The sequence below is a fragment of the Nicotiana sylvestris genome, chromosome 8 (assembly GCF_000393655.2).
Source record: "Nicotiana sylvestris chromosome 8, ASM39365v2, whole genome shotgun sequence".
NCBI classification, from domain to species: Eukaryota; Viridiplantae; Streptophyta; class Magnoliopsida; order Solanales; family Solanaceae; genus Nicotiana; species Nicotiana sylvestris.
The window spans coordinates 167423160-167440417 of record NC_091064.1 but is presented as its reverse complement, the minus strand read 5'-3'; positions in this window follow the sequence as shown (position 1 = coordinate 167440417).

Below are 17258 nucleotides of genomic sequence, written 5' to 3'. Positions count from 1 at the left end.
GCCGGAGCTCGTCGAATCTTCGATTGAAGTTTCCGGTCAAATCGAAGGTTTATCCAAACCAGCCCAAAATCACACCACACAAACCCCGGCCTTCCCTCAACACTAATCCATGTTTATTTTCCTTCAAATCACTGTGAAATGGCTCGAATCTTAGATCTAAGAATTTCTGGCCAAAACCCTAAACCAAAATCTTTGTGATTACGAACCGTAGTATCCTTAACCATGTGTTCTCTTGTAAGAACACATGGTTAGGGATGTTACGCGTCAAAAATCTGAAAGGATTTAGACGTTAGTGACTGGCCGGAGTACGTTTTGGTCTTGGGAGACTCGGACCTCCTGGTGCATCAGATTCAGGGTGAATGGGAAACACGGGATTTGAAACTCATACCATATCGACAATGTTTGCACGATCTAAGCAAGTGATTTCGATCAGTGTAGTTCAGACACATCTCGAGAGTTCACAATGAGGTTGCCGATGCATTGGCCACTTTAGCATCGATGTTGCACCACCCAAACAAAATTCATGTTGACCCGTTGCACATTCAGGTTCGTGATCAGCATGCTTATTGCAACATGATAGAAGAAGAAGTGGATGGCGAGCCATGGTTTTATGACGTCAAGGAGTACCTCAGGATGGGGATATACCTGGAGCAGGCCACCGGAGATCAAAAAAGAGCTATTCGGTGATTGTCAAGGGGATTCTTCCTCAGTGGAGGAGTGTTGTACAAAAGAACCCCAGATTTGGGATTGCTGAGATGTATAGGTGTCAGTCAAGCCACGACAGTTATGACAGAAGTACATGCTGGAGTTTGTGGGCCACATATGAGCGGATATGTATTGGCGAAGAAGATTCTTCGAGCTGGGTATTATTAGCTCACTATGGAGCGTGATTGTATCAATTACGTGTGGAAATACCATCAATGTCAGATACACGGAGATTTGATTCATTCTCTGCCGACAGAATTGCATGCAATGTCAGCGCCATGGTCATTTGTTGCATGGGGCATGGATGTCATTGGACCTATTGAGCCGGCAGCTACCAATGGCCATAGGTTCATTCTGGTGGCCATCGACTATTTTACTAAGTGGGTTAAAGCTAAAACTTTCAAGTCGGTAACCAAGAAAGCAATGGTGGATTTTGTTCACTCCCATATCATCTGTAGATTTGGGGTCCCAAAAGTGATCATCACAGATAATGGTGCTAATCTTAACAGCAATTTGATGAAAGAAGTATGCCAACAGTTTAAGATTATACACCGTAATTCCACACCCTATCGTCCTAAGGCGAATGGAGCAGTTGAAGCAGCCAACAAAAACATCAAGAAGATATTGAGGAAGATGGTAGAAGGATCCAGACAATGGCATAAAAAATTACCATTTGCGTTGTTGGGATATCGCACTACCGTCCGGACTTCAGTAGGTGCAACCCCTTATTTGTTGGTATATGGAACCGAAGCAGTAATACCTGTGGAAGTTGAAATTCCATCCCTTCAGATTGTCACTGAGGCTGAGATTGATGATGACGAGTGGATCAAAACCCGATTGGAGCAGTTGAACCTGATTGATGAAAAGAGGTTGGCAGATGTGTGTCATGGCCAGTTATATCAAAAGAGAATGGAGAGCCTACAACAAGAAAGTGCGCCCCAGAAAATTTGAGGTAGGGCAGCAGGTGTTGAAACAAATCCTGCCACATCAGGCTGAAGCAAAAGGCAAGTTCGCCCCGAATTGGCAAGGACCGTTCATTATAACCAAAGTATTGTCCAATGGCGCTTTATGTTTAACAGATATCGACGGGAAATGCGTCGATATGGCTATCAATTCCGATGCAGTTAAGAGGTATTATGTATGATTTCTTTTGATTGTAATTGTTGTTTGTTTGTGGTTGGCATTTATCGGAGAATGAAATGACGGAGGCAATTCTTTCTTATATCCAAACACTTTATCCTTTGCTTCCCCTTTTGAGCCTTATTTATTTTTTTTCATATCCCTCTTTTGGAATCAGTAACTAAAATGAAAAAAAAGGAGAAAAATAATGATAGTAAAGACAAAGGAAAAAGTCACAAGAAAAACAAAGGAATTGGGAACTACGTTTGACCTGATTCCTCAAAGAAGGATACGTAGGCGCCTCACGGCTCGGTCATAGTGTAACAAAAAAAAAATCCCCCAAGCAAGAAAACTAGGGCAGAAGTTATGTTTTAAAGTTTCAAAAGAGGTTTGATTCCAAGAGTTGTAATGTTTCACCCATCAAAATTATTTTTGAATTTTTGATAGCCTTTTCTTTTAGCCAGACACGAAAACCCCTATTGATGTCCAAAAAAGACCTCCCGATCAGTATCCAAGAAGTGCAAAGTCATGCAAATGGAAGTCGGGGATAACCCCCGATCCCCAGCAGAGAAGAGGACCATAAACTGGAAATGAATTGATAGCCGAAAAGAATCCCCAGCAGAGAGAGTCATATCGGCAACACTCTAATCCCCAGCTAAAAAATAAAATAAAATGAGAGAGTCTTATCGGTGAAAACCTCCACAGGCACCATAAGGCGACAGGAGTTGAGAGAAATGAGAGAGTCCTATTAGTGAAAACCCCTTGAAGGGCACTATGAGGCGACAAGACAAGATTGGCGGAAAGGATCCGCGGTTGGCAAAGAGTTGAGTGTTTTATTTAACCCCGACAGGATGAGGCTATCTGAAAGATTGATTGATACAAATAGATTGGGTTGATTAATCCGGAATGCACGACATTATCGTTGGAATCGGTTATATTATTTCAGATAAAATATTTTCCTTCTTTTTCCCCAGCATTTGTTCAGAAAGACTTCTTCTTTTTCTATTTTTTTTTTAAATTATCACTTTTTCATTTTTTTGGTTTAAAGACTTTACCTCCCCAAGTTTGTTTTTGAAAAGGATTTTCAGAGCTTACTACCAGTTGCCAAAATGGTGCAAAGCAAAATACGAATAGGACAGGCCAAGGATAAGGCGACAAAGCGAAAAGAAGTTGGTCGCAAGACCAAATAATGAAGGGGTCTAAATCCCAAGAGGACCAAAATTCCAGGGAAAGTTGGAGAAAAACGGAAAAATGACAGTTAAAAAGGTTATGGATCAAATTCCATGAGGATCCCCAGCAGATTTGCGAGATACAGGAACAACTCCGACAGGTTCTTTACCAAGCTTCACAATGGTCGGATAACACAGAGCGGGGAAGGAAGAGAAAAGAAAAACCATCCCCAGCAGGAGTATCATCCTCAGCAAACAATATCCTCCCCAGCAAGTTTTATAGCAAAGCAAGGAAAAGAAAAGGGAAAAAACATCCCCAACAGAAGTGGCACGACCACTCGCCCCGTTTTAAACTAACAAATTTTTCTTTGGTTTTAAGCAGGGAAAGGAAATATTATTGACAGCAGAAAGACATGGTCACAAAGAAGATTATCAAACTGGGGCAGAAAATTTTCTCTCATTGCGAAAATTTTCTTGAAATCAGATAGCCACTTGGGGAAGATGGAAGATAACACAAGTTTTGTAGGAAGTGAAATCCCCAGCATTATACGGGAAAAGGCGATACAAGTTTTAAAGAAAGCAATCTTGGAAGAAGCAAGATAACCCGAGTTCTAAGGCTAGTGGTCCGTGAATCAGTACCATCCCCACCATTGTTAAAGGGGGGAAAGTAACTAGTCTTAAAGAAGGAATATGATTCCCCAGCAGTGTTATTCCCGGCAGGTTTCAGAGAAGTGAAAACACCAGCTTGAGGAAAGTAGTTCCAAGTGGAAGGAAGGCACCAGCTTTAAAGGAAGTAGTCTGTGAAGAAGGAAAATAACATAGTTGTGAATAAAACATCGGTGTTGTCCCCAGCAGTTTTCGGAGGAATAAGACACCAGTTTTGAGGGAAGAAGTTGAAAGAAGATGATTCAAGTTAAAGAAGTCAGGAGCCCGCCTGGAGAATGGAGGCTGATTTATTTTCAAAGTTGCTGATGAAGTCAGGAGCCCGGCTGGAGAATGGAGGCTGAATTATTTTCAAGTTGTTGATGAAGTCAGGAGCCCGCTTGGAGAATGGAGGCTGAATTATTTTCAAGTTGTTGATGAAGTCAGGAGCCCGCCTGGAGAATGGAGGTTGAATTATTTTCAAGTTGTTGATGAAGTCAGGAGCCCGCCTGGAGAATGGAGGCTGATTTATTTTCAAAGTTGCTGATAAAGTCAGGAGCCCGCCTGGAGAATGGAGGCTGAATTATTTTCAAGTTGTTGATGAAGTCAGGAGCCCGCCTGGAGAATGGAGGCTGATTTATTTTCAAAGTTGCTGATGAAGTCAGGAGCCCGCCTGGAGAATGGAGGCTGAATTATTTTCAAGTTGTTGATGAAGTCAGGAGCCCGCCTGGAGAATGGAGGCTGATTTATTTTCAAAGTTGTTGATGAAGTCAGGAGCCCGCCTGGAGAATGGAGGCTGAATTATTTTCAAGTTGTTGATGAAGTCAGGAGCCCGCCTGGAGAATGGAGGCTGATTTATTTTCAAAGTTGCTGATGAAGTCAGGAGCCCGCCTGGAGAATGGAGGCTGAATTATTTTCAAGTTGTTGATGAAGTCAGGAGCCCGCCTGGAGAATGGAGGCTGATTTATTTTCAAAGTTGTTGATGAAGTCAGGAGCCCGCCTGGAGAATGGAGGCTGAATTATTTTCAAGTTGTTGATGAAGTCAGGAGCCCGCCTGGAGAATGGAGGCTGAATTATTTTCAAGTTGTTGATGAAGTCAGGAGCCCGCCTGGAGAATGGAGGCTGAATTATTTTTAAGTTGTTGATGAAGTCAGGAGCCCGCCTGTTGTTGATGAAGTCAGGAGCCCGCCTGGAGAATGGAGGCTGAATTATTTTTAAGTTGCTGATGAAGTCAGGAGCCCACCTGTAGAATGGAGGTTGTTATATTTTTAAGTTGTTGAAGTCAGGATCCCGCCTGGAGAATGGAGGTTGTGTCATCTTTCAAAAGTTAAGATTGGAGTCAGGAGCCCGCCTGCAGAATAGAGGAATACATTTCAAGATCAAATCAGAAGTCAGTAATAAGGAAGATTACAACGAAGATACCCATCATAACAAGCTTTAATGTAGGAAGCAGTGTCCCCAGAAGACAGAGCGAAATAATAAAACTTGTGTTCAAAAAGGCAAAAGGCCAGTGTCATCCCCAGTAGTTTTCGAAAGAAAAGCACCAGAGGAAACACAAGTCAACAAGAAAGCAAGACAACTAGAGCAAGTGGAAGATAGATAAGATTTTGTAATTCCTAGTTTAGTCTAACTTCTTGTTTTTTTTTTGGCACGGTGTAATAAAGAGATCGGTAAGCAGTAGCAACGGCATGCAGCAGCAGTAACAACCAAATTATAGTTCCATGGTAGTCCCAGCTACCAAAACTTCCCGAACTACATTAACCTGATTCCCTTTTAGCCAGAGATATGTAGGAAACCTTTGAAGCAAAGGTTCGGTTAAACCTTTTCAAAAATGCTTCACACGGAGTATTTCAACAGGCAAAAATCGCTCATATCCGCTCACTTTATCTTTGGACGAAAACCCTTCATGTTTTCGGACAAAGAGGGCAGTTGTGAGCACGTGATTTTTGCTTCACGAAAATTACTCCAAAAGAAATCAAATAAAACAAAATTCTCTTGGTGTACAATGTTTTTAGGATTTACGTGGCATTGTTGGATAATTATTTGTGTTTTTGTCCGTAAATGTTTACCTTGTTGTAGTTAATTGAAAAATACAAAAAAAATATAATAAAAATACATGTTGTATGCATTTTAGGATAAAATATGCATTTTATTTTATTTGTTGTCATTGTGTGATTTTATTTTAAGGTTTTAATTTGTGTGTTAATTGTTGTAAGTGTTAATTAATATTTGTGTAGTTGTATTTGAATTTTACAATTTAATCAGGAATTGTGTTAAATTAAAGAAGGAAAAGGAAAAGGGTTCAAAAACATGAAGAAATTCGGACTGGGCCAGTTTTTAAAAGAAAATCAGGCCCAAAATCACACCCCATGCCCAGGTCCAATCCAACCCGTCTCCAGCCTCTATCAAACGACGCCGTTTCAAGCGTCTCAATCTGGACCGTTGATCTCAGATGATCAAACGGTCCCAAAGCTGTGACCAAACCCGACCCCTGACCCATTACCCGGTTAAGCCCGACCCCCCTATTTAAACCAAACGACATCGTGTGGTTTAACCCCCTTGATCTTGGCCGTTGATCTTGATTGATCTAACGGCTAGGATCGAAATAACCCCTCCGTATATAAAGGCCAATTCTTTACCCCACCCCTCAAGCTAAAACACCCTACCTCTTCATCATCTCTATGCTTTAGAGACCAGATGACCCTCCGCCTTTTACCACCGTTGACCACCCACCGGAAATCGCCTCACGGGGGTTCCAGTGGTCCAAACAACCCCAAAATTACACCATAGCTTCCCCACGACATCCCCTTTCCAGATCTGGTGTTACTTTCCTTCAAATCATCACAAATCTTCTCGAATCTTCAATCGAAGAGTTCATCTGAAACTCCACCTATTCCGATGACCACCAAATTAACACCACAGCATCTTTTGACCACCCTCATCATGGATCTGTTAACCTTTTACTTCGAATCATCCTACAACTTCTTGAATCTTCAATCGAAGATTCGAGCAAAACCTAAACCTACCCCAACCTACCTCAAATCGTACCAGATGACCCCCAGACCTCCCTCACCCCTGAACCACCACTGGCTCCCTTCGAATCTGCCTAGAAATGTTCAAACCCTAAATCCAAAAAAAACATAACCCTAAAATTCCAAACCTTGGGGTTTGTCCGATTAAAGGAAGGGTTGGGGTCTAATAGACCTTAATCGAGGTATTCTCAGTTGAGAATACTTCGATTAAAGTTTGGTCGACCTCAAAAATGTCCAAATTCGAGTTCGAGCCTGGGTCCGTATAGTTCTGAGGTTTTGACGTATTTTTCTTTTTCCTTTATTCTGTATTTATGATTTTGCTATCTATGTATTTGTTTAGTTTAGTTTTATTGATTTTTCCATGTTTTTTCAATTCATGTTCTCATCTCCAATAGACCTTTTATTTGGTCGAATTATTCTGATCATTGATTAAGTACATGTTGTAAACTGTATAGTATAAGTGATTAATTTTATCAATTAGTTGGTTGTATTACATCTCACTATTTCTATCAAATAATACTCGAATCACATATGTTTGTTTTTCTGATTAATTGTCGATAATTGTTGTACATTATGGCCTGTATAATCGATTAATCAAGTGTCGTCAATTAACTTGTTCGAAAAATTAAAGAAAAACATGATAGTAGTTCTTGGTTGTTTTTCCAGTGGGTTTACCATTTTTCTTTTTTGTCTTCTGTGATTAAATGTGTAATGAATTGAACATGTTATTTTCAGTCTTGTTTGTTTTAACCAGATTACTCGTTCAGTTCTTCATAGTTTATCTCATTGCCCTGATTAATACCATTTCGATTTTCTTTTGTTCTTCTGCCCTAAATCTTTGTGTCTGAATAGGATTGTGAATTGGATATAGCTGTAGTTATTTAGGTGTTTAACCAAATGAGTTTCAGGTTTGAACTTACAAATGTAACTTCAGACTTGTAAAGTTTAGGGTAATGAAGTGATAAAAGTAGGGTTTCAGGGGTGATTTAGGAATAAAACAGTTAGAATAATATTTTAGTGTTAGTGTTTTGTTAGTGGGATATTAATTAATTTGGTAATGGGGAACCAAAGGGAGTTGGGGGCTGATAATAAGGAAAAGCTTTCCTTAGTGGCTGATTAAGTGGAAAATTCTGATTTAGTGGAAAAAGGGGTCGGACAGTAAGTGGAAAGAAAGGTTTGGCTGTATAAAATGGAGTTGGGGACTGATTTTAGGGGGGAATTGGAGAAAAAAGAATTCTGGAACAAAAAAAGGGAACCATAAAAAATTCTGAAGAAAAGAAAAGAGAGTGAGAATTGCAGGAGAGAAAAATTCAGAAAAATCAGAACTTTACATTAAAGGTTAGAGTGTTAAGGCTGAACTTTTTTACATTAAGAGTTTCAGGCTGCTTTTCTTGAGTGTTTGACAAATCAGGAACTACTGTTTCCTTGCATCTGTCTGTGTTGCTTTGTGATATTGTTTGGTTTGAATTTGGAATTTCCTAGGATTTCTGTTGTTTCTTCAAGCCCTGTTCTATTGAGTTGCTGGGTTATTCTCTTGTTTTCAATCTATTCCTGGGATTTCTGCTACTGTTATTTCTGGTTTCACTGGTTTTGCTGTGTGTGCGCTACTGTATTTCTGCTGATCTTCCTCTTCTTCTGCTTTCCAATATCAGGTACACAACTGATACACTGACTATTGTAAGCTGAAAATATGGAAGCATGTACATTATAAAAGAATGGAAGTTTGAAGTCTTAATATAGCTTTTCTTTTCTTTTCACTAATTGTAATTAGAACATGCCATATACTATTCTTATGTAATTTGATTCCCCTTTGGTATAACTGAGCAGTTTTGTGTAGTAATGTAGTCAATGATATTCTGTTTATTTTAGTTTGGTTATCAGTTATTATGTGTTCAAATATATGTCAAATAAAATCAGGTCCAGTAGATCATTTTAATTACAATGGCAGTCTAGTTTCAACATCTAATGGTTTGAAGTTAGAATTAAAATTAGACCTCTAAGTTACCTCACTCCAATTGATTGATTCTTTAAAACTTGTGTAATTTGTTTAATTAGATATCATCATTTTTACCTTTCAACATTACAAATTTGGAATATGTGTAGAATAGTTTAACTAGGCCTCAATATTGGAATAAAATGGCCCAGGTTCAGTTTAATACTACCTACGTTGGACCTGGGCCCATGCTTGGCAAATGGACTTTCCATATGCACCTTTATATTCTGCTTTAACAAACCGTGCTCGGAACTTAGTCTATAACATGTAATTTAATTAGGACCTTTTTCTTCATTTACGTTAGAGACAAACGAAATAGAAAACATAGTCATTATAGGACGACCTTTAAAATAAAAATGAGATGAGCCTCGCCAAATAAACTATAAATTGCGGGGCCCTCAATAAATATTGTACTTAATTTTTAGATTTCGGGATGGGCCGTTTAGTGAATTTTACGGCCTTTTCCAAAATAATAACGCATTAGTCTCTTTAGGGCGCGCCTTTAAATTTATCTTCTCAAACTCGGGTGCACATTTATGTGACCCAAATCCAAATCCCAATGAAGTTGAAATGTCAACAACCACGGGTGCATTTATGTGACGTGATTCGAGACATGTTTTTACGACGTTGCAATTCTCTTTTAAAATAACAATAATAAAAGCGGCTAAAAGTTAAAATTTGCACATAGACTCATAATTGTTAAAAATCAGATAATTTACGCCAAAGATGACAGTTGAGCGACCGTGCTAGAAACACGAAACTCGGAATGTCTAACACCTTCTCCCGGATTAACAGAATTCCTTACTCGGATTTCTGGTGCGCGGACTGTAATACAGAGTCATCCTTTTCCTCGATTCGGGATTCAACCGGTGACTTGGGACACCACAAATCTCCCAAGTGGCGACTCTGAAATAAAGAAATAAATCCCGTTTCGATTGTCCTTTAATGGGAATAAACTCCCTTCCGCGTCTCCTTTGCGGGTGGCGCGGGTGAAAAAGGGGGTGTGACAAAGGCCCTTGGCTTTAAAGGGTGTTATTTCGAACTTATCGAAATAATATCCCGTCGTCGTTCGAGCGAGTAGAACCTTTCTTTTGTTTGATGGCGAAGGCCCTTGGCCTTAAAGGGTGTTATTTCGAACTTATCGAAATAACAGCCCGTCGTTGTCCGAGGCGAGGTCGAACCTCTCTTTTATTTGATGGCGAAGGCCCTTGGCCTTAAAGGGTGTTATTTTGAACTTATCAAAATAACAACCAGTCGTTGTTCGAGCGAGGTCGAACCTCTCTTTTATTTGATGGGCGAAGGCCCTTGGCCTTAAAGGGTGTTATTTCGAACTTATCCAAATAACAGCCCGTCGTTGTTTGAGCGAGGTCGAACCATTCTTTTGTTTAATGGCGAAGGCCCTTGGCCTTAAAGGGTGTTATTTCGAACTTATTGAAATAACAGCCCGTCATCGTTCGAGCGAGGTCGAACCTTTATTTTGTTTGATGGCGAAGGCCATTGGCCTTAAAGGGTGTTATTTCGAACTTATCGAAATAACATCCCGTAGTTGTTCGAGCGAGGTCGAACCTTTCTTTTGTTTGATGGCTGTTATTTCGAACTTATCGAAATAATAGCCCGTCATTGTCCGAGGCGAGGTCAAACCTCTCTTTTATTTGATGGCGAAGGCCCTTGGCCTTAAAGGGTATTATTTCGAACTTATCGAAATAACATCCCGTCGTTGTTCGAGCGAGGTAGAACATTTCTTTTGTTTGATGGCGAAGGCCCTTGGCCTTAAAGGGTGTTATTTCAAACTTATCGAAATAACAGCCTGTCGTTGTCCGAGGAGAGGTCGAACCTCTCTTTTATTTGATGGCGAAGGCCCTTGGCCTTAAAGGGTGTTATTTCAAAATTATCGAAATAACAACCCGTCGTTATTCGAGCGAGGTCGAACCTTTATTTTGTTTGATGGCGAAGGACCTTGGCCTTAAAGGGTGTTATTTCGAACTTATCAAAATAACAGACCGTCGTTATCCGAGGCAAGGTCGAACCTCTCTTTATTTGATGGCAAAGGCCCTTGGCCTTAAAGGGTATTATTTTGAACTTATCGAAATAACAGCCCGTCGTTGTTCGAGCGAGGTCGAACCTTTCTTTTGTTTGATGGCGAAGGCTCTTGGTCTTAAAGGGTGTTATTTCGAACTTATCGAAATAACAGCCCGTCTTCGTTCGAGCGAGGTCAAACCTTTCTTTTGTTTAATGGCGAAGGCCCTTGACCTTAAAGGGTGTTATTTCAAACTTATCGAAATAACAGCCCGTCGTTATCCGAGGCGTGGTCGAACCTCTCTTTTATTTGATGGCGAAGGCCCTTGGCCTTAAAGGGTGTTATTTCGAACTTATCGAAATAACAGCCCGTCGTTGTTTGAGCGAGGACAAACCTTTCTTTTGTTTGATGGCGAAGGTCCTTGGCCTTAAAGGGTGTTATTTCGAACTTATCGAAATAACAGCCCCTCGTCATTCCCAGTTTCTGGAGAGTTGGGCATCTTCTGTGGGAGTCCTAGTTTTCTGGCATTGCTTGCACCAGATGGTTCAACGCCGGTGGACCCGAGGCGTCAACGTTTCGCGCAAGCTCGCGCTGTGCGCGCATTGTGGTTTTTTGTCTGACTCTGGCCGTTCAGATCGGAGATGCTGCCGGCAGGGAGAGTTTCAGCTATGTCGAAGTAGTTTTTGCTCTTCAATCTAGATGTTTTGCGTACGTTCGTCCACGCAGATCTTATGTGCTTGCCCTAACGAAGTGTGGGAGGTGAGGGTGAGATGTTCTTCGCTCTCGTTCGGTGGTTTGGTGGGGGAGAGCCGGATTGTAGCACTATTTTCCCTATTTAGGATATTTGCAGCTGATGGGATGAGGAATTCCGGGTTTCGTAAATCTGCTCGACTCTCCTTCCCTTAACGCGTTGTTCCCATGTCTCGTGTGAGTTAGATTCTCCCTTCGTGTTTCTTTCTGCGAATGATTGTGTTCTTCAGATTTGATCTGGGAAAGACTAGGAGTTTTCACTAGGAAATCCCCACAAACGGCGCCAAATTGTTCGACTCAAAAGATTTTGAAATCTTTTTGAATAAATCAATCAAAGATGAAGGGTAAATCCTAGTCAAACTTAGTTAATTCCATATCAAAAGGTTTAATAATGATAATTGCATAAGTGACGAAGGAAATATCGATAATCTTATTAAGATTTAACATCACTCGATGAGAAGAGAGAATTACAATTGTTTTTCTCCTCTTAGGATATAGGAGTGGAGCTTTTCTTTTGATTTCCCTTCTCTGGGAATCCAGCCGCCCCTATCGAAAGCCTTCCCTGGCTATATATAGTCGAAATCCCTTTACCTTCAATGTGACTTGACGCGTTTTGGTCAATGGTGCATTCTGGTCGTAGATTTTGATGTCACTAAACTAAGTTTTTTTTTTAGATTAATGCTCAAGTCCCTAGTTGGGTCCTTGAGTTGATTTTCATATCACAAAATAGATTACAAAGAGGAGGACCAGACCAGGCCTCTTCATTACATATTTGAAAGGCATGTTGCCTTTAAAAAGCTGACTATACCTACTTCTAAAGAAACCATTTCTAGGTTTAATTCTAAAGTTACATTTACCTTGTTGATCATTCTTCAGTGCCGCTATCACCTCTCTTGGAAGTGAGATAACTTCAGTGAAAAAAGTCTTCCTCTTAGTCATTTCACCCCAATTGGCCAACATATCCGCCATTGTATTCGTTCCCTACAGATATGTTTGAACTCCACTGCATAATTCCTCTCAATTTCCCTTATCTTTTGAGTCGAGTACATAATCTGCCAGTTCTATTTCGACTCATCGATAACAAGGGATGTAACAATCTGTGAGTCAGTCTCCACAATGAGGTTCCTTATATTGTTGTTCTTGCACCATTTAATATCCATCAGCATGGCCTTTGCCTCAGCAACATTATTAGAGCATTTTCCAAAGTACGCCGAGAAGGTCATTATGAAGTTTCCATTATGGTCTCTCACAACACCTCCTCCTCCTGCACTTCCCGGATTTCCTTTGCTACAGCCATCCACATTCAATTTGAAGCAGCCCGGTGCAGGTTTCATCCAGCTCACTCTTTTGATACTTAGGCATTACTTATCCAGTCATTATGAAAGTTGACTGAAGGGAAGGCAGTATGTAATAACATGTTCATTAGATAACAAGTATTCCGGATGACTTGCCCCGCATAATACTTTATACCTTCAAACTTATAAAAGCACCTTGCCTTCCATATATGCCAACAAATAAGGCATTGCAAAACCATTTCTTGTACTTTATTCTTTGGTTTGGTTAGCCACCACTTCATAACCATAGCCCTCACTGTTCCCTGTTGGATAGTGATGCCACAAGAATTGCTAAAAAAGGACCACACCTCTCCTGCTATCTGACTTGTGGAGAATAAATGATCAATTGACTCACAAGAAACTTGGGCACAACAAGTGCACTTAGAAGTGCCTTGTATTTTAAACTTTTCAATGACAATCTCATCTGTTGGCAGTCTTTTTTCAAGTAATCACAGCATCAAAAAGGAGAGTTTAAATGGTAACTTTGGATGCCATGTTTTGATACTTGTGAAAGTGTGATTTTTGGTAGTTCTGAGTGCATTCCAGGCTGACTTGCATGAGAACTTCCCTAATTGCTCAAGTGTCCAAACTGTCTTGTCATCATCCATAGGATGTATTTTGATTTTTCTGATAATTCTCACCAAATAATGAGGAAGTATAGCTTGCAATCTTGTTACATCCCATTTCTTACCCCTGATGAATTGTTGAACTTTGGTTCCTTTAGTAGTAGGATGGTTAACCCTTAGATTTGCCAAAGCTCCTTGACCTGTCCAGTTGTCCCACCAAAAGGACAAATTATCTTTACCTATTTTCCAGAGAATATAGTTTTCAATGTCTTCCTTGATCTCCATGTGCCTCTTCCAGATTTGAGAAAGACCATGTCTTAGCTTATATGAGACTGGATGACCCCTCTTACAATATTTAGCCTCAATAAATGTCCTGAATAGGTTATTACTTGTCCTGAATGTCCACCATGCCTTCGCTGCAAATGATAGTGATATATCATGCAAACTTCTGAGTCCAATTCCACCCTCTTTGGCAGGAAAACATAAGTCTTTCCATGATTTCCAATGGTACTTTTTGCTACCATCGTCTGACTCCCAATAGAATCTGGCAATGATTTTTTCTACCTGGTTCAAGATTGTTTTAGGAGGACTAACAGCAGATAATAGGTAAAGGGGGAGTGAGTGTAAAACAGCTTTAATCATCACCGCCTTGCCACCATAGGATAAAAGCTTTCCTTGCCACCCTTGGATCCTATTAGATACTTTAACCACCATCTCATTAAAATATATTATCTTCTTTCTTCCCAAGTATATTGGGCATCCCAAATACTGAAAAGGAAATTCTGATGCCCTGAAACCAGTGATAGAACATACTTCTTGTATTTTCTCAGGAGTTGTATCCGGGCTCATCACGATGAAAGACTTAGCCTTGTTTACCAATTGCCCAGATACTTCCTCATACCTCTTTAACTTGGCCATCATATTTTGTAATGATTGTTGATCACCAGATGAGAACAATATGGTGTCATCAGCATAACAAAGATGTGTAACTATAGGTCCATTTCTATCAACTGAATATGGGATAAATGTTGTTTCAGTGAGCACCATTAATCTTGAAAATAATTCTGCTCCAATTATAAAAAGTGATGGTGAAAGTGGGTCACCCTGCCTCAAACCTCTTGAAAAATTGAAGAAATCATGTCTCTTCCCATTTATAATGATAGAGTATCAGACATTTGAAACCAAATGTCACTAAACTAAGTAGGTTCTGCTTCCCTTTGTTTTTATGGCCATGCTTGATTTAAGTTGATCTTTCTTCACATGAATTGAAATGTTTAAGCTGCACTGTCTAGTTTTATAAAAGAAGAGAGATGCATTTTAGCATACGATTTTATTTTTGATAGATTTTTATTTTTAGTGGGTCGGGTTGGGTGTATGATTGGATTTTCTATGTTTTATTTGGGTGTTAATTATTTTATTTAGTCCAAAATATAAAAAGTCCATGCAGACGGCCATGTCACGTTTTTGCCACCGAGAAATTTGACAATTTCGGTAGAGTGACCATTTGTGTGCAATAGGAATAATTGAGTGACTTTCTTCTTACAAACGAAAGAAAAGTGACTTTAGTCTATAACTTTTTATATTTAGGTGATCTTCTGATTAATGGATTCGTAGTTTTTTCGTCGATGTCCGCCAGAGCTCTGTCGAGAACTGTGAATTGGGTGTGTAAATCGGTTCTAATTTAGACACGATCTTTTATTTTGGTGAGTAAGAGATCCAGCAAAAATGACGGAAAGAAATACAATATTCTTTTAAGGGAAATTTTCATAAAGTACTATCTTTTAGTAGTAATTAGCCATCTATAGATATCATTTGCTATATTACGGATTGTAGATACCTTTTCTGTGGTTATAAGATGTATTTGATGTATTTAAGCTATTATATTCATGAATACAGTAGAAAAATAGGCGTGAATCAAGGAAGTCCAGCTAATCAGTTGTTGTATTCGACTGTATTCATGGAGTGAAACATGGGATTACAGCTGGACAGATTATTGTATTCGACTGTATTCACGGCGTGAAATATGAGATTATACTATTTTTAAAACGGAAAGTAAATCAATTAACATAATAGACTCCTAATATAACTCAACAAACTCAATTATAACACACAAAAATTGTATTTTTAGTTATAAGAAAGATTCTCAACCGAAAAATACCCTGAAAATATAGCAATCTTCAGAGAAATTATATAATACATGCATCTAAATACATAAATTATATTAATTAAAAAAATATATAAAACATTCATGGCAGATAGTGAGACAATTAATACAATAAAATACATAGAATATAGCAGGATACATTGAAATACAATGAAAAAAAAGACAGTGAATACAATGAAATACGTGGAATACAACGAAATACATTGAATTACAATGAAAAAAAAGACAATGAATACAATGAAATACATGAAAATACATTAAAATATATTAACAGAAAATCAAGTTGTTCAGCCCCAAACTCTGTCGTCTTTGTTCAAGAACAAACCCTAATTTCCGGTGATCCGCTGTCGAGTAATGGTGGCCAAGGAAAAGCCCAAGTTACTCTTGTCTGGGCCTAAGAACAAATTGCGGCATCAATGCTCCAGTAATCAAATGTTAATAACGAGGAAATTAAGCTTCAATATTCATTTTGTCATGTAAATTTAGCATAGCAATCTTGGATCACAGATTTGGATGAAGAACAATTTGGACTCACATTGTACTATACGAAGAAGATCGTCTTCGTTCGACAAATTGAGCAGAGGGCAATTCTTTATATATAAAAACTCAAGGGAAGCCTGAGATCCCCTGAAATTCCATGGTTGAAATCAGCATCTCTGAAGTGGGCTTCGCACAAATTCGGTGGGAGGAGGAGATCGAAAATTTAATTGGGATGGGGAAAAGAATGAGATGTATCAAAGTAGAGAGAGAAAGAAAATAGTGTAACTGATTAGCGTATTTAGTGGCTTAGGGTTAGGAGATAACCAAAATTAAATATTCTGTTATAAAACTTAAAAGGTATTTATAGAATATAATTTTTTTAAATAATATTTATTTAAAATAAATAAGATGTTAATCTTTACTATAGGAGGTAAAAATTCCTTTCTTTTAAAGAGTGAAGGAGCTCGCAGGAGTTGAAGAATTTCCTTGTGGGGCTGGAAATGAAGACTGCTTTTGGACGAGAAAAAGATAAAGGGAGACCCGTGGCCGTGAGAAATAAAGATTCCGTTAGAAGTGATGGAAAAACTAACGGAGGGATGTTTTTGGTTAACTTTAGGAAACTTAAAGGATGTTCCCTGTTAAATTGAATTTTATAAGGATGTAAGAAAAATTGTGATAAAACTATGATTTTGGTCAAAAACTCATCAAAGGTACAAATTCTATCAAATTTGGTCGGGCTAAAATGAGTCAATGACTCAATAAACGAGTCATAACTTATGACCCGACTCAAAAAAAAATTGTTCGACCAAGATGAGTTGATTAGTAGCACATAACATTAACTTGATCAAGTTAACATCATTTTTTTTTCTTTTATTTGGTTTAATTTGATTAATATAGGCTGGCAATTCCAGCCCTATACATCTTACATACTCAGGTTTATTTGTGTTTAATCATATACCATTTGGCCACAAAATAACATTTCACCTACAAAAACTCTGTTTTTACTCTTATGGTCTGCCGCTTCACTATTGTTAAGAATGTTGTTATTTAACTTGCAATAAAATGAAAACTATCCACTGGCATAATTATGTGACGCTCCAAGACATTCGCACTTTTTGGCTGGTTGAAAATTCACATCAAGTGAATTTTACCTAATATTTTGTAACCCTTAGGTTTTTTATTTCAAGTTCTAAAAAACACCTTAATTTTACTTAGTAGTACTAAATTTGGTAAAATTCACCAACGAACAATTTGAGATGAAACGAGTACGATTTAATTAGCTTAATC